The sequence below is a fragment of the Pongo abelii genome, chromosome 14, assembly GCF_028885655.2.
Source record: "Pongo abelii isolate AG06213 chromosome 14, NHGRI_mPonAbe1-v2.0_pri, whole genome shotgun sequence".
Taxonomy (NCBI): domain Eukaryota; kingdom Metazoa; phylum Chordata; class Mammalia; order Primates; family Hominidae; genus Pongo; species Pongo abelii.
In genome coordinates, this window is record NC_071999.2 from 103,392,737 (window position 1) to 103,415,340 (window position 22,604).

At 40.5% G+C, this 22,604-nt stretch overlaps 1 protein-coding gene across 10 annotated transcripts in view; it reads left to right on the forward strand.

Moving 5' to 3' along the window:
• Positions 1-12,794: 12,794 nt before the first annotated feature.
• The window catches only part of MBNL2 (muscleblind like splicing regulator 2), a 180,519-nt gene continuing 170,709 nt past the window's right edge, over positions 12,795-22,604 (forward strand). For 7 of the 10 annotated variants that reach the window (XM_024257625.3, XM_063714690.1, XM_054528694.1 and 4 more), the window contains exon 1: positions 12,804-13,051. The gene's annotated coding sequence lies outside the window, so the exon portion shown is untranslated. 10 annotated transcript variants of the gene reach the window in all.

A 22,604-nucleotide genomic window follows, 5' to 3' on the forward strand; every position in this document is an offset into this window, starting at 1 on the left:
AAAGAAAGTGACCTCCCAGATTGAGTGAGTATGAAGTGATAAATTACTGCAAAGTAGTATTCAAAGGAGAGTGTGCAATTAATGCTTTATAATAATCTTTCCAATATTGAAGACATAAAGATGAATTAGTTAGCCCCTTTGTCTTCTTTGAGAACGATGATAAAACCCTTACTTGTGTGTTGGTGAGTCTAATTAAGGCAATTAATACTTATTAGTTTATACGCTGTGAAAAATGTGTACTCATTGCTCATTTGGTAAAATTTATAGTTTTCTAGAAGTTTGATGAACTTTTTGTTTGGCTATTGTCAATATTAAAAAGTTCTTTAAAAAAAGACATTGACTTCTTTTTATTTTTATTTTTAATTTTTTGAGACAAGGTCTTGCTCTGTCACCCAGGCTGGAGTGCAGTGGCACAATCTCAACTCATTGCAACCTCCGCCTCCTGGGTTCAAGCAATTCTCATGCCGCAGCCTCCCAAGTACCTGGGATTACAGGTGTGCACCACCATGCCTGTATAATTTTTGTACTTTTAGTAGAGACGGGGTTTCACCATATTGGCCAGGCTGGTCTCAAACTCCTGGCCTCAGGTGATCTGCCCGCCTTGGCCTCCTGAAGTGCTGGAATTACAGGCATGAACCACCACACCTGGCCGACATTGACTTCTAACCAAAAAAAAAAAAAAAAACAAAAAAACAAAGTGTCCTCAGTATATTTAAATGTGAAATCTTAAGAACAGAGATTTTTTTTTTTTAAGTGTGGTCCAAAGTATTAGCTCAGTGATGTTATATAACTCAGAGTATGTATCTATAAAGCAAGGTTATAAATGCTTAATTATGTTAAAAATAACTTTCAGATTCAAATAGATTAAAAATGTCATCTGTGTTTCTTAGTCAGGGACCCAGCAAATTGAGAACTTTTAAAATTACTTTTAGAACATGACGGTTAATGTGTGATGAAAGCTTATAAAGGAAGTCTTTGTCTTTGTGGCATAGCTTGTGGTTTTGAAAACGGAGAGCCTGATTTTGCCAAAGTGTAGTATGTATGTGGATAGTTTTCTATTCATTGACTGTGAATTTTTCATATCAATATATACAAATTTTATAACTATACATAAACACAATTTAAATAATTCTATACAACTGTAAATTTTTTTTTTTTTTTGAGGCAGAATCTCACACTGTTGCTCAGGCTGGAGTGCAGTGGTGCAATCGTGGCTTACTGCAACTTCTGCCTCCCAGGTTCAAGTGATTCCCGTGCCTTAACCTCCCAAGTAGCTGGGATTACAGGCATGCGTTTCACCACATTGGCCAGGCTGGTCTTAAACTTCTGGCCTCAAGTGATCCACCCGCCTTGGCCTCCCAAAGTGCTCAATTTTTAAATGTTATTTGCTGTGAGACCAAAGTCAGTATTGAAACTTCTAAGTGGAAGGGACTCAGTCCAATTCCTGGTGTGGGAAGGATTTCTGGCTGCTGTGATTTAATGACTTGGGTGTATGGGATTTTTGTATATGGAGGAGAGGGTTGGTGAAAGGGTAGCAGGGAAAGGAAGGCAGGGGTTGGGTGGGGTGGGGGAAGGAGTGAGGTACATAACGTTTGATGCATGATCTGACACCCTATGAGAATCCTCATTGAAATTTTGAGGAGCCACAAACTTCCAGGGAGTTAAAATCTTTTCTCTGTTTTACAAAAGTAAGCCTTGTCTTGCTGTCTGCTTCCTCATCTTCAAATGAGAAGCTAGGGCGTAGATGAAAAGAAAGATTTCTTCTAGCCCTAGGATCCGTGATTGTAAGCTCTCCATAATCGTCTCAGGATCGGACTGCTTTGCGAAATAAAATCATTCTATTTGTAAGTGATCAGGCTTGTTGGAGAGGTTGGCAATCCCATGGGTTGGGGGTATAGAGGAGGAGTGTGTGGGCCTGAGCTTGAGAGAGACAAGGGTTGCAGGCAAAGCTGCAGCAAAAACTGGAGTAGAAAAAGCACAATTCTCATTTTGTTTTGCTGTGGAAAAGGGACCTGCTAAGAGAGTTCAAGATTAGAATGACTCAGTGAATATTTAAGTATGGTTATTTCTTCCGTTTTCATTAAGCCTTCTAAATGCAGAGATCTATAAAGCTGTGGCTTGAGATTTTAGAGAAAGAATGCAGTGACATGAGACCAAAATGATGTGAGGTGATGACATCAGCATCAGAATGCTGTTGCTAAGGTGAGCCTGTTTTTCTCTCTAATCCAGCTGGAAGGCAAAATAATTGCCCATTTCTGGTAAAGAATATATCCATGACATGATCCCTTTTCTGTAGCAGATAAAACAAAGCCAGATGCCTTCTCTTTGCACAAATTATTTTAAAAATAAAGATTAAAATTTCATTATAAAACATAGCACATGTCCTTGGGAGAATAGGCAGAACATTTTACGTAAGTTTGAAATTTTAATTTATCAAGACTATATGCTGAGATCTAAATGGATATCGGAATGAGATAGTGTGATGAATCTACTGGGAAAGAGATAGCAGTATTTTGGATTTAGGGAAAGGGAGATGGGGAAATATCTAAAGGTGTCAAAGAAAGATCTCCAAGCTTATGGTGGCTGATAGAGGGAAGAGAGTGAGGAAAGTCCTGGATGTGAAGAAAGACAGGCAGAAGCCACCATGCTATGGCTCTCGATAATGGATGGTGCCCTTTGTACAAAGAGAACACTATCAGTGGAATTCAGAAACAAGGGGTGGGACTCAGGCAAACTGGAGGCCAAAGTGGTTGCATGCAGAAGTCCCTCCCACATGAACGTTTTCCAGAATTGCTCCTGGGGTTTGAATATTCTGCTTGGAACACACTTCTCCAGGGATTTCTATTCATTTGACAGTGGAAACACACTCCCTTACCCCTACGTGTCTCTGTTCAGAGGACGCTTTCTCCATGAGCCTGTCCTGGCCCCACAGTAGAAGCCGCAGCTACCCCCTCCCAGCTCCACCTGATTGCCTGATCCCCTCTACCAGGCCCAAATTCTCCTTTTCCTTTTATTTTTTTCTTTGCATTTAGCACCTTCTGATTTGCCATATAATTTTTCTATTACATTTAGAGCCAGTGAGGTGTCGCAGTAGAGAACATGGCCTCTGAAGCCAGCCTGCCTGGGGCAAATGGGCTGCACCACCTGCCAGCTGTGCGACCCTGGAAAGGTTACTTAATCATTCAGGTGTTTTCCCATCTGTAAACCTGAGATAATAATAGTGTCATGGATTTCACACAATAGCATTGTGCTTGACTCGGTATAATCACTATGCACATATTTAATAAATAGATGTCTCTCCTTGTCGTCAACACTACGTGAGCTCCCCAGAAGCGCTTGTCATGAGTAGCATTTGACGGAGGAAAGAGATGAGTAACATGTTTTCCAGAAATTGATGTTTTCGCTGAAACATGGAATTTAGACAGGTTTAAGCTTTGGAAGGGTAGTTATACCCATAGGTCACTGGACAGCTACCAAGGGCCCTCTGCTGGTCAGAAAAACCTGGGCAAATCTTCTCTAAGATTTGCCTGAGGAGAAAGGCTACTGTGAAGATCTGGTCCAGACAGGAGATCCTGGAGCCACAGGGACTTCTGGGATAACCATGGTTCTGAGAAACAAATAGAAAGTAGCATTGAGGTGTGCTAGATGCCTCAAGTTAGTAAAGCTAAGGACCTCAGTCAAGTAAGAACATACAGAATCAAATAAAAGAGGTTGAGTTGAATGAGGTTGAATAGAGGTGACAGAAAAAGATCTGGAAGCTATGGTTGTTGACAGAAGAGAGTGAGGGAAGTTCTGAATGTGAAGAAAGATAGGCAGAAGCAGAGATGGGCACAGTCTAATGAACAGGAAAAAAAACCATTTTACCTGGGCCAGGGTTTCCCAAAATATAACCCCCAAGAACACCATACTAGTTACATTTCTTTTTTTAAATAAAAGAGCCTCTGGTAAAATTAATTCTCAGACACAGTGAACTAGATACCCTGTCTTGGAAATTTGCAATACACATTCCCAGAATCAAGGCTCTGAGAGGTCCTTCAGTAAAAACACACATTTAATGAGTGACTTCAACAGTTTCCAAACTTACTCAGTCCTGGGTCCTTTTCTTCAGAAACATTTGAGATGAGTGCCTAGAGATCTCACTCTGGGGATTATGTGAAATACTGTGAGATTCTCAGGGTCCCATCTACATCTTGCTTATCTTTATATCATGAATGTTTCAATTGGGACCAAAATGTAGCAAGTCATGTGATAAACCCTAATCAGATGAGTGAACAAGTGGATCTAAGTAGGGTGGTGATCCTAAAATAAACAGAAAGAGATGGAGAGGGGAACAGGAGCACTGATAAGTCTTTCCTTCAGGAACGGTATATTGTAGTAAATCCAAACCAGTCGCATTTAATTTTTAAAGTCAAGCTTGTCATCACACTACAATAACACACATGCTATGCTTCATCTATTCCCCACGTCCATTCCATACTCTCTCGGAGATGACAATGTCTTCACTAGGCAGCAGGTTCACATACTTCCACTGCTGCAGAGATTCCTACAATCTCACCACAGTCTTTTGTGCTGGAACCCACCCACTTCTGAACCGTTGACCAAGTTATGTTATTCTCATTCCATTAAAGAAGAGGTTATTAAAGACCCTTTGATTCCATTAAAAACTCTTTGTAGGGATCTAAGCTGCTCATCAAGCATCAAAGAAACAGAAAATCCTGACTCTGCCATAGCACACACTATTTGGGGACACCAAAATGATACTCTCAATTGGTAGTTTTGACTTTTCGACTCTTTCCTGGTTTTTTAAAACTTGGCTTTAATGACCATTGGAGGCCCCTTAGAAATGCCACATTAGCTTTGATCCTTGGCCTTGTGTCTCAAACCCAATTTCATACTCATCCTGTACTGTATTTCAGTCCTGCTAAATTTTGTTTAACAAATATTTATTGTCAGTCCCATATGTTGGGTACTGGACAACCAATAATGAGTATCAAGTAGATTATAAATTTCGACAAAAGGCAGTAAATACTCCAGAAACAAAAGGAAAAGTATAGCACATGAGTGTATGTCCTTCCATCCGATGGCCACTGGACACCTTTTCAGCCTGGCCCCTCAGTCAGAAGGTGGGCAGAAGGTTATAGATGGAAAAATCTCACTTTCAAGTATCCCAACAGGAGGGAGATCACAGCCCCCACCTACAGCTTGGAGACCCACCTTTCAGGCTTGGACATTCTTCTCTGTCAGAAACACCACTTTCATAGAAGGAGGTGGAGAAGGGGCTGAGAATACTCATCATTTATTATAGGAGAAAGGGCAAATTCTAGTGAGCACAATGACAGATGCACAGTGATCCCTCAGCCAGCCCAGAAGAATAGCAGTCAGGAGCTGCAAAAGGAGTCTGTAGTTTTATTGAAGACAGTGACGGGAAATGCTCATTGCTGCTTCCTCTTTGTGCTTATATTTACAATTCACCATTTGGAAAGGTGAACGATCCCGGCAAGTTCCCAGGCCCATCAACTGTGGGCAGATCACTTGGCCCCTGCCTCAGGGTGTTCTTTCTTTGGCCCACAGAACATCTGCAATCCTGGAGAACCATAGGCTTTGCCCCCATCTCCAACGCTTGGAGGATTTCACATGACCACAGCTTAAGGGCTGGGCATGTCCTGTAACCTTTGACCTGACCTTCTCTCTGCAACTTCAAATGCCCTTAGGCCTGGGACAGGAGGCATGATATGACCATCAAACCAGAAAAACAATGAGACAGTTAACATTGGCCAAACTATTGGGACTTTTGCCTTAGTGCCATGGTTCCCAAACCGTGCTCTCAGGCACCCTAGGAAACTGTAGTGAACTCACTGGGGTTCCATGGGCTACTGTACATTTTCTAAGGAAATACAGCAATATTCGTCATCTGTCAGACGCTGTGAGACCTACTAGCTCAAGGTAATTCATGATTTCAATAGAATCACACTTCGTTCCTTTTGATGGTAACATATATCTTTGCAAAGCTGGATTTTTAGTAGTTGTTAAGCTGATAAAACAAGTACCATGCAAGAAGCAATGTGGAACAGGAAATGAGAATTGTGGTTGCAATTTGATTTCAAGCTTTGAGATAGGCATGCTACAATCCATTAAAACCTAATTCGAGTTAAGCATGTAAGAAAAATGTTTTTTTTCCAAATATTTTCTGTTAACTTTTCATATAACTACTAACTTGTTAAAACATAAGCACTTACTAAGGTGTTTGGATATAGCTATTTAATAAATGGAACAATTAGGTATTATTTTTGGCCTAGGGACACAGTGAAAAAAATTATGGAATACCAAGAGTGTCACGAAGCAAGGAAGTTTGGAAATCTCTACTTTAGTTATCACTTTTTTGGCATACAGAAATCACTCTCACTAGGATTCTAAGCCCTAAGGGTTATGATGATGTTGATAATGATAATAGTAGCAGTAAAAATAGTGGCTAACAGACATTGAGCACTGCTATGTACCATGTTCTATGCTAAGGGAGTCTCACACATAATTTCATTTACATGCTTTATGCAATTTACTTCCTCCTATTTTCCTTAACCCAGAAAATGTTAGTCCTAATTTTCCCATCTTCTGCCTCTAGACCTACTGGAGAAAAATTAAAAACCAGTTGACATTTCTTGCAATAAATTCAATAAAAAACACTAACTTTTTTTTCAGAAAATTATAAAACCAATTTTCTATTCCCTGCTGCATTTTCAACCAACATGTTAAAAAAAATACTAATCTCTTCGAAAGTATGTAAATTTTCTCCAGAATCCTAAATAGAAATCAATCAACCAAAATGAATTCAGCACCACTCCATGCTCGGCATTGTGGATGACAAAAAGTACTTTAATGTAAGGTCTGTACCCTCAAGGGGCTTATAATTTGGTTTATACATGAAATAATTAGAAAAAAATTTTAAAATTAACAGTACATACTAAAGGACAAAGAGGCGGGATAGGCTTGAAACATTATGTTGAGAGAGAAATAAGCCCTAAGATTGAATAATCACAGACCAGGCCCGTCAGCAACTTACCTTTCTGTCTCATCTCTCTCTCGCTATGAACAACTTTTTCTTCCTTTCTAGGGACCAGGCCATCTCTTCCAGTAAACCAAACACTTCCATCTGTCCTAACACACCTATCCTTTTCTATTCAAAGGGAGACTTTGTTTCTCAGGAAATCACCATGATTTTAAACATCATCAAACATTAATTTTCTCCTTGACTATAAGCTTGCTAACTTCGGTATGCCCAGCAAAGGAGATTATTCCATAACTGCATTGTGCCTTTCAGCTTTTATGCATTGCTTCTTTTCCTTCTCCAGTCCAACTTTAAATTCATGCATGTGTGCTTGTATGTGTGTGTGCATGCATGGATATATATTACTATATATGTAGTATATTTACACATACATAGAGTATAATATATAACACACATATAATGTATAATATGCATATTATATACATAATATAAAATGTATACATAATATATACGTAATACATACATATTATAGAATATAGAATATACATAGATAATATACATATAATATGTAATATATACATATATACACATATGTGTTGTATATAATATATAATATATACATATAATATACAGCATGCATATAATATACACATATTATATAATAATTATACATTATATATAGTGTAATATATATGTCTCCATGGCTTCTCTACCAATTTTTTTACTTAAGCCCTGTAACTGCCTTTATCACCTTTATCACCTTATTACCAGTGCCATTTCCAAGTTTATCCATTTAACCATTCAACAACTATTCAGTAAGTGTCTGCTATTATGCAGTGCATGTTCTAGGCACTGGGGATAAACTGATGAATAGGAAAGACATGGTTCATTCTCTCATAGATTCTAGTGAGCTACATAAAAAAGCAAGACATTTTTACTATGTACTGTGACAATTGCTATGATGAATAAAATGTCAAGGTGCCGTGAGAGTCATGGTAGTCAAAGAAGGCTTCCTAGAGGAGGTGATGTGTACATTGAGTGTTGCTGGATAGAAAGATGTTAGATGGGTGTGAAAGGAATAGAAGATTTTTCATGAAGAAGGAATCCAGGCTCTAAATTAGAAAAGACATGACACACCTGAGGGACTAAAGTTAGTTTAATAATACTGGATGTAAAGGTAGGAAGGAAGTGACTTCAAGAGGATGGTGAAAGAAGATAGTTGGGAACTAGGTAGGGGACTTATCTGGAAGATAATGAGGAGACATGGAGTGAGTTTATGCATGTAATGGCATTATAACATTTACATTTTTAAAAAGATGATTTTGGCTGAGGTGTGGTAAATGGAGTGAAAGGTGAGGGGCAAAATTGGAGGTAGAGAGGTAAGGAACAGGTAAAAGGTGGTGGGGGGTTTAATTAGAGGCCCAGCAGTAAAGATGGAGAGGAGTGGATAGATTCCAGAGACAGGAATTCACAGGGTGTGGGACCATTTGGTTGTTGGTGATGATAAAGAGTTAGGCATCAAAGATGGTGGCTCCATTTACCAAAGTGGGAAACGTAAGAGAAATGATGGTTTCACTTATTGAAATGGGAAATGATCAAATAAAAAAATGATTTTAGTTTGGGACAAGGTAAAAATGAGTCATCTCTGGTACATTTAGGTGAAGAATTGGGCTGGCTGGGCACAGTGGCTCACGCCTGTAATCCCAGCACTTTGGGAAGCCGAGGAGGGCAGATCATGAGGTCAGGAGATCGAGACCATCCTGGATGGCACGGTGAAACCCCATCTCTACTAAAAATATAAAAAATTAGCTGGGTGTGGTGGCGGGTGCCTGTAGTCCCAGTTACTTGGGAGACTGAAGCAGGAGAATGGCGTGAACCTGCGAGGCAGAGTTTGCAGTGAGCCAAGATCACGCCACTGCACTCCAGCCTGGGCAACAGAGCGAGATTCTGTCTCAAAAAAAAAAAAAAAAAAAAAACTAGGCCTAGAGGTCAAAAGAAAAGGATAGAGTGATAGATCTCGAATTTATCAAACTGTAGAAGACAACCGACAATTTCTATTGGGCAAATTCGAAGGTACTGTTTTGTATTTTCATTCCTCTGGCCACCTCCTTTACTTGAATATAGTTGATATCTTCTTGCTACTTGTTCTCTAGTTTCTCAAACATTCTGCTTTCTAGTTAGCATGTCATGACCTCAAGAAAAATTAAGCTTCTATCCAGAGTTTCCAGGAACTTATATAGATATATAAAAAGAAGGAAAGAAGAAGGAGGAGGAAGAAAAGGAGAAAGAAGAGGAAGAAGAGAAAAAAGAAAAAAGATTAAGTCCAGCTTGGATCTGTAGGACATTGTACCCATCAATTAATTCATTTAACATACATGTGTTATGAAGCGCCTCCACCATGTGCCACGAACATACTAGATTAGATGTTGGAGAGACAATTGTGACTTCTGAGGCCAACAGTCTGGTTCAGAAGGTAGACCTTAAGTAAATAAATAATAATAACCAATGTATAACCATCCCCTGTGATAAGTGCTATGAAGCAAACAACATCTATAAACATTTTGGTGCTCGAAGAATAGTCCATGGACAAGAGCCATCAGTGTCACCTGGGAGCTTGTTAGAAAAGCAGAATTTTCAGTATCCACCCAAGAACTATGGAGATGGGATCTGCATTTTAACAAGACCCCTGGGAGATTTGCATGCACATTAACATTTGAGATGCACTGCTCTGGAGTTCACAGGGCTACGAGAGAAAACAACAAGCAGATCTGAACTCATCCTGTGGGTCAGGGAAGGGTTCCCCGAACAGACGGCCTCTGGATAAGCTAGAGAAGTAGGCAGGGGCTAGATGGCACAGAGCCGCAAGGGCCATGTTGAGGGCTTTTATCTTTTTCCTAAAAGCAGTCTAAAGAGAGTTAAAGGTTGTCTTAGTCAACTCAGGCTCCCATAGACTGGGTGGCTTATACAACAGAAGTTTGTTTTCTCATAGTTCTGGGGGCTGAAAGTCCAATGTCAGAGTGCCAGCATGGTCAGGTTCTGGTGAGGTCTCTGTTCCTGGCTTGCAGAGAGCTGCTCTCTTGCTGTGTCTTCACATGGTAAAGGGAGAGGGAAACAGGCCTCTTTCTGGTGTCTCAGAAGAACACAAATCCCATCATGAAGACTCCACCCTCATGACCTCATCTAAATTACCTCCCAAAAGTCCCATCTCCAAATACCTTCCTATTGAGGGCTAGGACTTCCACATATAAATGTTAGGGGGACACAATTCAGTCCATAGCAAAGGTTTTACAAAAAGGAGTGTGGAAAAATTAGACTTTTGTTTTTTAATTCCTGTTCTGACTGAAGCGTGAAAAAAGGTTTGAAGGGGTCAAGAATATATTCAGGAGACCAGTTAAGGGGCTATTTAAATCATCATGATAAAAGACACCGATAGCTTGGACAAAGCCACTGGTAGAGATGAAGCAAAGTGAAATATTTCTAAATATTTAGGTGTTAAACCTGAAAGACTTTGATAATGGATTTCAAATGGTGGTTGAAGAAAGAGGGTTAAGAATGACTGCCAGGTTTTTGGTTCATGCAGTTGGATGAATATGATATCAATTCTTGAGATAGGAATCATGAAGTCAGCAAGTTTGTGCATGGCATTTTGCTAACTGCAATGAACAATGCATTTAGAAATACCAGTAAGAATGGCTATCATTAGTGAGCATTTATTATGTGCCAGTCACTGCATAGACATTTTGTGTGCATTATCTTAATTAATATACGACACAAGCCTTGATTTCTGAGATGGAAAAATCAACTCAGGCAAGCTAACTAAAGAAGACTACATTGTTAAGGGTTTCAAAGCGTCTGGTACAATAAACAATACAGAGTGCTTTCACAGGAGAACATCAGAGAGGGTAATGTGGCCACAGAAGACAAGACAGAATAAAGGGAAAGGTGAGCTGAGGTCTAAAGATTGAGTAAGGCAGAAATAAGCATGACTCCATCAGGAAGTTCACTTGGGAAAACAGTGGAGAAAAAGTTGAGTTGAAAGGGAGAGCCCAGATTATGAAGGCCCTTGAAAGTCTATAATTCAGATTTTATAGAGAGAAAGATTTGAATGTGAAAGGAACATGACTTTACATGATTTAAAAAAACCCGTCTGGCAACAGGGGAGCTTGAAGATGAGGAGGCCTGAGTTCCAGAGGCTGTCTTGTTAGCATTTGTGTTTTCCAGATAATAGGTCAGAGTTCTGGCCTACCTGGGAGGGAAAATCAACAAGGCTTAATTTCATTGGTTGAGAATGGGGGAATGTGTCAAAGATAACTAAAGTTTCAGGAATGGGATTCATGGAATGATAGTTTCAAAGACAGAAGCAGAGGGAGATGAGGAAGAGGAGAATCATAAATCTGTTTAAGTATATTAATAATTAAAAGTAGTTTGTATCTGTTTGACCACAGAACTAATTTAAATTTCCAGAAGTATTACAGTAGATGAAAGCCTGCAAGTTAGGGTATGTGATAGAATTACATGGGGAGGACAAAGAATGTAAGTATAAAAACTGAGGGGAATAAAGCATGGTAGTTATTGAAGAAAGTAGCCTAGAAATTATATGAAACATTATGTTTTTAAGACGCAACAGCAAAATAAAAAGAAAGCATTCCATTGCATTCTGTTGCTTCATTACAGATGCGCTGAACAGTTGCTTATAAAAATAGTGCATTGGGTTCAACCTTTCAGATGAATAGGGGCTTTGTTCTGCCTTGGTCGCATCATGTAATCATCATACTTTTTTTTTTTTTTTCTCAAAATGTGGTATTTAGGGGAGGAAAATGTATGCTTGTTGTGTTTGCTAAATGCCATATGCTTTTGTGTTTTTGTTTTCAAGGCATATAGAAATGCTGTAGACTGGGAAATAAATAAATAAATAACCCTTCCTAAACTTTCTCTTCTTCTGCTTTATCTCAGGAAACTCCAGCACCTCCTAGAACATCTTTTGTGGAATGGCACCTCATGGGGGCCCTTGGATCACGTACCACTTGTATTCAACAGTAAACATCTTCCTATAATCATTGCTTCATTAACGATAATGTGAGCCAATGCACAGTATTTATCAAATGGCATCTAAGATGGTTAAGGCACTCCTAATCCTCTCGTGGGTGTCTGCCAAGAGTAGAAAAGAGTAGTGTATAGATATCAATTTTACTGTCCAGCATTCCCTAATCGAAGTCCCAAGTGGTCTGAAAACTTAGACGAAAGATAAATGGGCCACAGTAATTAACCACTGCAATAACAGATGTTATACAGGAAACCTGTGTGTGCCACAGCTATAAGCATGTTTTGATTTTGAATACGCACTTGTGCTAGCACATTCTTCCTCAATAATGGAAATATGTAAATGTTTTGTAAGAGATTAACTGCCATGGCAGACGTTGAATTATTTTTCCTTTAAAAAACATATACATAGCTTTGTCAGATAGTCCAAGGACTTCAGTTTCATGTACAACCTGGATTTCTTTGGAATCTGCGGAGTTTCACATTTTCCCCAAGTGTTCACGGTGCAGCTCCTGGCTTCGAGCTGGCTGTCTTCAAGGGTGTTTTCTTGAGCTACCCCTCTCTCTGCTCTGCCAATTATGTGCCACTTTGTCTTGGTGCTATGATTGCTTTCTTCTGAGAGGGAAATTCCTCTTTCATCAGTATGGATGCACTGTTTTTACACACTGCAAGTGCTGTGTTACTGTGTCAGTCATCCTATTAGGGCCAGTTTCAGACGAGTAGGGCTGACGAGCTGGCTGGGGATTGGCTGGCCCCGGCTGGGAGGGATTTGTCGGAAGGAAGGGCTGCAGCTTACAGCAACAGAGTTTAGACTGTCTTTGCTTCATCATCTGAAGGTAAAATTTTCCAGATACGGCAGACGGCTTTCAGAGTACAATAAACAGGGAATGAGAACTGTTTACATGGAAGTTTCTTCCTCATGATGCGGTGGAGAAGCCTCGTCCACTTGGTTCTGCCAGATGTTCCCGGGGTTACTGTAAATGGGAAGGACAGGCAGAGCTAAACAAGGTAGGAGAATCGCCCCCCTTTTTTGAATGTTCAAAGAGTTTGCTGCAGTATGCTGCATTCCATGTGTGCTGCTTACGGGAGCCAGGGAAACTGGATTCCACTAATTCAATTGTAATACTTGCGGGGGACCCTGGAGTTTTACGTAACATTTTGATTTGAGAAAAAGAAATGGCAAAGCTTGAATCTATGCCGCCTGTTTGGGGTGAGGCACGAAATCGAGTTTTTATGCAAAGAACCGATTCATTTATTATATTATTTTTTTAAAACCATTTGAATTCTTTGGAGCAATCTTATTTTCTTGCTATAAAAAATTGTCATATTGCCATAGCTAGTTCCCAAATAGATAAAGTTTACATGGATCCTATTATTTGAAAACAGACTTGCAATTAAGGATTCAAAAAAAAATTCATGGTAAATAATCATCGGTTGAATGTTTGGCCAAACGTATGTGTCTATTTATTAAAAATTAGGGACCTACCTAGCTCTACAATGCTACAGCTTTAATTGAGTTTCAAAAGCACATTTTAAACAACCTAGCAAGAGGTAGCTTTCTGGCAAGTTTTCGATACTGTAGTTCAATGTTTACATTTCTTTTCCTGGCATGTCTGAGCCTTTGTTTCCAGCTTAAAAGTGGAACCATTATATTCAAAAGTAAAGCTGGGTTAATAATGCTTACTGCAATTATCTGATCTTTATGCATTTTTAATGAGAACACACAGCCAGCAGAATAATTTAATGAGGGCAGGCTAGCTTTTAAAGCTGTGTTTTCACTATGCCGAACCATATCAACTTTCTCGCTGAGAAGCAGCAGTGAGAAATGATGGAGAAGATTTATTTTTAACACACTTGGCCCAGGAGAAGGAAAGGATATATTTGCTAAAGAATTCTTTCTGCCCTTTTCCGTTTTAAATTTCTGCCAGGCATGAGGAAACTGTGCTTTTTTGTTAGGCCTCGGAAGCATGTGTTTACAATAAATGTGTAACATTTTTAGAATAGTTAGCAAGCACTGAAGCGAAGAAAAAAATCTGACTTGCCTAACCACCACCACCTTGAGTGTTCTACAAGAAACATTACTGTCCCTTTAAAAGACAAAGGTTAAGTGGAAAGCTATTTGTTAATTGGGTAATGTGTGCGTTTTGGGGACAATAAGATTTTTAAAAAAGGCAGGGGGAACATTCTTATAATCTTTAAATAAGAGGAAGTTTCTTCAGCTATCCTACTTGTTTTGCAAGGAGCAGTAGAACTACTCATTTAAATAAGGGCAATGCCACGTAGATTCTTCTAGACCCACTGTTTTTACTTTCAAGGAGAAGTGCAGGACACTAGCCCAGAACTTCTGACGTCATCCCCCAACTATTTCTGCTGTGTGTTCCTTTATTCGAGCTTGTGGAGAGGAATATTTCTTTATGTCCTGGCCAGGAACATTCTAGCTCCCCACTGGCAGGACTTAAGTTATGTCTTTATATTTTCGCCTGTCTTTTGTAAACCATAAACCTGTCCCCTCATAAATAGGGCATCTTCTTGTACCTGCCTCATGTCGGGCCGGTCAGCACAGGTTTTCTGCAGGGCTTCTGGCTGGGCTGGCAAAAAGCAGCAGGGAGCAGGGCAAAGCTTTTTTTCTGGCCTGACTCCCCCTTGGTGCAGCCCAGCGCTGCCACCTGGGTGGATGGTCCCTGGGGCCCTATTCCCAGTTGCTCCAGAGCCACTATTTAGGATCCAGGTTGTGCCACCAAGTTCAAGGCTGGTTGTGATGGTGGGAACAGCTGCTTTCATAGAAAAATCATCATGTCCTAGCACAGATGGCCCCAAGCAGGGGGAGTACAATACTGCAGGCTGCGAATCCATGTCACAGGTGGCAACCTTGGTCACAGAGATCAGGGGGAAGGGTAATGTTTACAAAGGAACCTTTTAAAAAAGATTTTGACTGGAGCACATTGGAGTTCTCGGGAGTTCCCAAAGCTAGTTTGTGTCTCCTCTCCGACTACTCACGTAGTTTTGAGCAAATGCCTAACTTAATTTTTCTATCTTTTAATAGAATTGAGTCATACTTGCTACACTTTCCCTCATCATTTAGCATTTTGAGACCTTGACCTTTTACCAAAAAAAAAAAAAAAAGTTGTTTGTCTCTTGGCACATTGAGCTATTTAAAGTACAAAGGGATGAAACCTCAGTATTAAGAAACAGTTGGCAAACGCCTTACAGTATTAAGATACATAGTCATATACACAAAACCCTTCACTCTACTTTGTGCTCATGTAAATTTTTTAGGGATATTTATTCTTAGTTCAACAAATGAGATTTCCAAGGAAATCAAAGCGTTGTTGTTTGCATTTTTCCCATCGATCTAGCCCAATATACTAGAAGCTCTGCAAAGCACACTATTCTGGCCATAGGCCTTGTAGTGCCCAAAACATTTAATGCTGTTTTTCCTTTGACTTTTGTGTTAAATTTGTGAAAGTGGAGTAAATAAGAGGAAAAACAAGAGGGAAGGAGAAAAATATGCTTGTGAAATATACTGGTTAGGTAGCTTTACTGGTTAACAGCCTGCCTTCTCTCTGCTAGTTGTTTCAATTTGCTGTTGCTATGGTGAAAACAAATCAATATCACATGGCTACCAGCCAGTCCCACGCTCAGGGAGCGCCATAGAAATTCAAGATCAGGTACTCAAGATTCCAAGCAAGAATTGGGAAAAGAGGATTTAGATGCTGAGCTTAAGAGAATTCCTTATAGTAGAATAAGTATGTTCAATCTCACATGCATTTTCTCTTCCTTTTTTCCTCTACTTTCCTACCAATAACAAGAAAAAGATGAAAAGGAAGGTATACTGATTTGTTTACATTTCCAAAATGACAAAACAGATTATCAACATAGAAATAGGTTGGCAACATTGCAAGGGGTGAAGGATTCTGATTCGGGAAAAGGTGGATAACTACAAGACATGTTGGTTGTTGAAAACATAGTTCTGGGGGCCTTTACCATCTTCAGGTACAGCTACGTGTCAGAGCTGCCTGGGTTGTGCCAAGCAGAGAAACCTGACAACTCTAGGGGACAGGTGGGCAGTGGAGATAAGGGGGGGTTATAAAAAGGTAGGGAGGTGTGGGCATAAAAATGAACAAGCAAGAAAGCCCAGAGAGAGCTGCAGGTCAAGAGTCAGGCCAGGCGAGCACAGAACCCTGGGGCATGGCAGAACAGGAGAGGACAGTTCGCCCTGTTCACAAAATCTGCTCAAGACCCAAGCTAAAGGCCTAGCAAAGAAAGGCAGGAAATAGCTGGAAAGAGAAGTAAAGGTGTCATGGGCCCAGGCATCCTTTCTGGAAGGGTCGACTCAACTGGATGAGCATGGATGTCCACTGCTGGGGAGAGCAAAAAGCTTGATATTTTAATGCTTTGGTTTCTCTCAGAAGAATGAGGCAGGAAGACTTAACTGGGCTTTGTAAATGAGTTAACATACTATTTTTTTTCCTCCAGTTTTATACTCTGCTCAGTTTTTTTTTCTTTTTAAAAATGTGCACAAACTATTTGTTGCAGCCGTGATAATATTCGTAGTAAAGAGCCAAAGGTGCTGCGTGGCTGGGTCTGCATCAGGCCTGGGCCTCCAACTGCACGGCTCCAACTACACAGTTGTTTATGGAGACCAGTCCCAGCCTCCTCTGCTGAGAGTAAAAACAGGTGTGAAAGGTAAGGCCTAAGGGTTTCTTTTGTAAACCTGAGCTCTGAGGCTGATGGACAAGTTTTGGGCTGGCCTGCCCTCCTCAATACAGCAGAAATGCTTGGTAATAAAAGTAGACTCAATAATTTACCTTAGTATTTTGACAAAGAATGCATTGTCTGAATTATCCTAGGTAGTATATTCCATCAATCAGTCAACAAGTGTTTATTAAACACCTCTGGGCTTCTCTGGCTTTTGCTATTCGGTGAGAAACCCAACTCAGTAACCTAATATCTGCCTTTGTGTGTGTGTACAAAAATAAATGATGTAAAATTGTAAGTTTCAAAGACTTGAATAACTTTATTGGCTAATATTAATTTAGCATTGTTAACCATCAGATTAATTTTAGGCTTGGGGCAGTTTTAGTGATTGGGGGAGAACAAGAGATAGAGTTTTGAGTTTTAGATATCTGTATGTATGTACTTTCTTGACCTCTGTTATATTTCTCCAGATAAGTACTGTTTAAATAACATATAAAGATGTCAGATGAGCAATAGATAGATAAGAATGGTGCAAAAAAAATTCAAAATATGAAGCTACTGAGAGCAATTTCTGAGTCTCAGCACACTGAGTTTTGGCCCAAAGTGCCTGGGGAAAATGGACACATCATCTAAAAAGCTGTAAATACCAGCCAACAACAGGAAGTCTTAGACTCCTGTCCCACACTTCCGAGCTGCAGCGTGTGGGGGAAGCCCCCATGCCTTTATCTCACTGTCTCCATCTCTAGCAAGGAAACCTGTTTCCTGACTCTGCAGAATTTCGCTTTCCCCCTTTTTTCTTAAAAGCAGAGTTACAAAACAAACAAACAAAAAACCTATTTCCTTTTGAAACACTAAGTTTTGGGTTTATTTGTTGGTTTTACCCTAACACCACAGTTAGTGTGTATTCTCTGGGCACAGACAAGCTGCGAGGTTCAGGGACGCAGCCTGGGGGAGAGCTGAGAGAGGAGGCTGAGGATGTAGCCATGTTTATAGAACTCTTTTCAGGCATGGATCTTGGCAGACAGATGGGCAGGTCCAAGGTTTGTGGGCATTGACTGCAAGCTGGTTGCTGTAGAAGAGCTCCAGGGTGGTACATGACCTCAGAGGAAAAAGGGAGGAGTCAAGAACACTGAAAATGCTGCGGCCGTTTGCAATCCACAATAGCAAGGAAACAAGATATTTACAAATGAGATAAGGATGGTTAAGCACTCAAATGTCTTCAGAAGGAGAATTAACATATGTGTAGTTTCTTACACTTTACAAAGGGCGTTCACAGGCATTATCTTAATTAGCAGTTCAAATAGAGAGTTAAAAAGTGGGAGTCTAAACTTAGGGCACTCTGGCAAGGGTGTGCTGGGTAAAGCTGCTGGAGGAGATGCCTTATAAACTGGATTTTTAAAACTTGGATTTATTGATTTTTTTTCCAGCAGCTAATTGAGTTGAATTTTGAAGGACAGGAAAAACTTAGAACTGTCCCTGGGGGTGCACATGCTTGTCCCCAAATGCCTTCACGGACAGCGTGTGCATTTAGACTAGACTTTGGGACCATCGGTAGCCTAGATGCCAAGGAAGAGCAAGAAAGGTTGATTCGCTTTGCTTTTTCAGCTCTGACTGCTAGGTATTCAAGCACAAAGCCTGTGCTGGCTCTGCACCCCAAATGGTCACACAGCAGTGAGGTGCTTCTAGAACAGAAAATCCATGCGTAATTATGAATGGTCTGCAGGTCTGGGAAAAACCAAAGTCTACAAGGAGACCAAAATTCGAAGCATTCAATTTTCCCATGAGAGCATCTCATTGAGTTCTCCTAAGCCTGTTACAGGGAGTAGGGGGGAAATGAATATTTCAAGGGCATGTGTTAGAAACTGGCTGTTTTACATACATATCTCAAGTAATTTGAACCTAAGAAGAGCAGGAGAGCCCCACAAAGTTAATACTATCCCCAGCTGGCCAGTAGAAGAGAAGCTCTGAAAAGCTCTGACAGCCATGATCCCACAGATAATACTTGGCTGGGCAAGTATTTAAACTCAGGCCCATGAGACCCCCAAGCTGTATAGGTAGGTGACATTATGTTTTTCAGCTGAACGAATGAAATTGAGAACATAAAAATAATTCATTTGCAGAAAAAAAAGCTCAAGGTGGAGGTAGGAGATTAGTTATTTTAAAACTCTCAGATGTACTTTATATAGTTTACATTATAATATGCAAATACTGAGTGTACTACTGATAGTAACATGTATATATCTTACATGTGTATATCATTTCAGTTTTTATATTTATTATCTCTTTTTTTTTTTTTTTGAGACAGAGTTGCACTCTGTTGCCCAAGCTGGAGTGCAGTGGCACGATCTCAGCTCACTGCCAACCTCTGCCTCCTGGGTTCAAGCGATTCTCCTGCCTCAGCCTCCCAAGTAGCTGGGATTACAGGTGTGTGTCACCACACCTGGCTAATTTTTATATTTTTAGTAGAGACAGGGTTTCACCATATTGGCCAGGGTGTTCTTGAACTCCTGACCTCAGGTAATCCACCCGCCTCAGCCTCCCAAAGTGCTGGGATTACAGGTGTGAGCCACTGTTCCTGGCCTATTATCTCTTTTAATGGTCACATTTTGCCCTCCGTTTTACAGATTCAATGAAAACTCAAATTGAGTAAGGTTAAGCAATGTGCTAAAAGTCTCACTGGCCACAAAAGTAGAAATAGTAGTCCTCAAACCTCTGGGAATCCACACGTGATATTTAACGAGATAAATTAAACTTCAGTCTGACTTGGAGTTTTCTTTTAATGGATGTTGCGTAATTGAGTAGAGCCCAACCCAAGCAATTTTGAGAAGACAGTAATATTTTTAATTAAGATATTGAATTATTCTAAAAATCTATAAATTTCTGGCATCCTAGATGCAAGCTTCAATTAATCAAACTTAAAGTATTGATGGAATATATATTGTCTAAATGATTTACTACATATAATTTTCAGTGTTCTGAGAGTTCAGGAAAGTGGAGCTCAGTTTGGGTGGGAGTAAGAGATAAGGCTTCCCACAGGAAGAGCTGCCTCCTCTGGGTCTGAATGGATGTATTTGGTCTGGATCCAGGTCTCTAATGTGGTGTGTCCACACCCCAGGCCAAGGGCAAGATTATTCACTTGGCAAGGAAATAGGTGAACTTCTATCTTATATATTATTTAGCTCATCCTTTAAAAATGTCAGTTTTCATGGATGTTTGATAATGTATATAACATATTAGCAGGGTCATGCAAGAATAATATTTATAAAGTAACCATTCTTAATGGTTGTTTCTGATCTAAAAAAACATTCTGATAAGAATGTATGATCAAAAATGTTTGGAGAGGCCGGTGGTCAAAATCTCAGGAAGGAGGAATAGCATGATGTGGTGTAACGGCCAGGAAGGAACCTTGACCTTGGAGATGGGGATGAAGTGTTAGGGTGCAGTGGGGAATAAAGTTAGATGGAGGGGGTGGAGTCAGGATATGAATGAGCTGAAGGGCCCTGTGGAAGAGTTTAATTTCATTACCTATAACATCACATCTAATGCTTTATAAAGATTCAATTGGGACTTGTAAGATAGGGTTAGAAGTCAGAACATTTGTAACTAGTGATGTCACCGGCCAGAAAACTTTCGCAATATTCCAGGCACAAAGTGGAAAGGGGTTGCATTAGCAAGAAAAATGAAGGAGAAAGGGCAAATCCAAAAGGCATCTTGAAGGAAAAATAATAGAAGGCAGTGAGAGCTTAGAAGAGCCAAACTGGGCCGGGCACAGTGGCTCACGCCTGTAATCCCAGCACTTTGGTAGGCCAAGGCGGGTGGATCACCTGAGGTCGGGAGTTCGAGACCAGCCTGACCAACATGGTGAAACCCCATCTGTACTAAAAATAGAAAAATTAGCCGGATGTGGTGGCGCATGCCTGTGATCCCAGCTACTCGGGAGGCTGAGTCAAGGTAATCCCTTGAACCCAGGAGGCAGAGGTTGCAGTGAGCTGAGATCACACCATTGCAGAAATTCTAGGAGTGATATCAATGGTACCCTGACAGAAATGGGAGTGGTCTGAAAAAGGGACCAATAAATGGGAATAGGGTTGAAGGAGGTGGGCGATGATGAGTTTTTAGACTTGAGAATGGTGTTTTTAGCTAATGATGGAACATCCAAGTGGAGATGTCTCATAAACATTGACAATGTGGGAATGAAGAACAGCCTGGACAACAGGCTACAAATACAAGCTGGAGACACACCTGTGTTGAAGCCATAGTTGAAGCCATTGGTGCTCACACCTCGTGAAAGAAGGCAGCATGATCAGAGATAGGCAATGACCAAGGACAAATCTTGGGGAACATGGCAAGGGCCCAAAAGAGAATAAGAGCTAGCAAAGAATCAGAAAAATAAATACCCACAAAGGAGCAAAATTGTTTTTAAAAAAATGAACGATCAGTACTATTAAGCACCATAGCCTAGTCTCCAGGATTCCATGAGAAAACAGTGTAGTCTCCTGGGTTGAACTACTCTCCTGCACATAGCTTTTCCTCTCTGGCAAGGGTTTCTGGCTGTGGTCCTTTTGGAGGCAAATATTGGTTCACAGTCTTGTTTAGAGCCACAGCATATTAGATAGTTAAGGGAACCTTCGTAGCTTTATCTCTCGTATATACAGTTGACTTTTTAAAAGTCAATCTTCACTAATAAGCAAAGAGAGTATTTAAAACCAATAATTATCAATACTTCGGCATCCATCTCTCAAAATGTATATATTTTGGGGATGTTACTGGTTAGAACAGTAATTGCAGAGTGATTGGAGATATCACTTGACACTGGTCATCCTGTTCTCAAAGACCGTGGGGATTCATTTATTTCTGATTCTAGCAGTTCTCATTTGAACCCAGCCATAAGGACTTCTCTGAAGAAAATAGCCTTTCATGATGAGAAAGTACTTGAAGTATGCAAATAGATTGATGCCCTCACACCAGACACCTACCGTAAGTAACCAGACAGCACTTCTCAAACTCTCATGTGCCTGCGAATCACCTGGGGATCTAATTTAAACTGTAGACTCTGATTCAGTAGGGCTGGGCTGAGGTCAAGATTCTACATTTGTAATCGGCTTCAGATGATAAAGCTGATGTTCATCCAGGAGGCTCCAGAATACAATGGCTGCTTTGTAAGTGTCACTGCCACAATGTGACTGGCAGCAGATCACTGGGTCTGGGATGGCTCCTTGGAGGATCTTCTGGCAGTCTGGAGACTGGGACCTACCTCCTCCACACAGTAGGTCTTTCCAGGCTCTTCAGCCTCAGAGTGAAGCTGAGGTTGAACTGATATATCCCACCAGCCTTGAACCAATGTGGCTGGGGCTGAAGGCATGAAGGCAGGGACTTCAGCAGCTGCAAGCAGTTCTGTGGCTACACACAGCCTGTCTCTGGATATCTCCCCATTCCCGAGACGTCTGTCTTCTCAGTGGACACAGACTTTCACAAGTTCCCCAAGAGATTTGGTTACTGCCTCCAGGGAAGGCTGTTGTGTTTATCTGTCTGCTCCAGAGTTTGTTTTTTTATCCTAAGGAATATATGCATTATAAACCAGCCTTAGATTCCTTTTCTTCTGGATGGTGGTCAGAACTGGAGCCCAGAAGTCTGATGTGCCTACTTGCGTCCTCACATCCTTGGTGAATTAGGTCCAGGAGCTCTGACACATTCATTCCCTAAGACGTAGATAATGCCATTCTCTCCTCCTTCTCTCCAAAGAATGTGAAGGATAGAGAGGAAGGGTTATATGCCATTAACATCGCATTTATTTAAAAAATGCTAGTTTTAAAGTCTTGTAATGGAAACAAAGACATTATGAGAAGAGACAGCTGTCTAATGA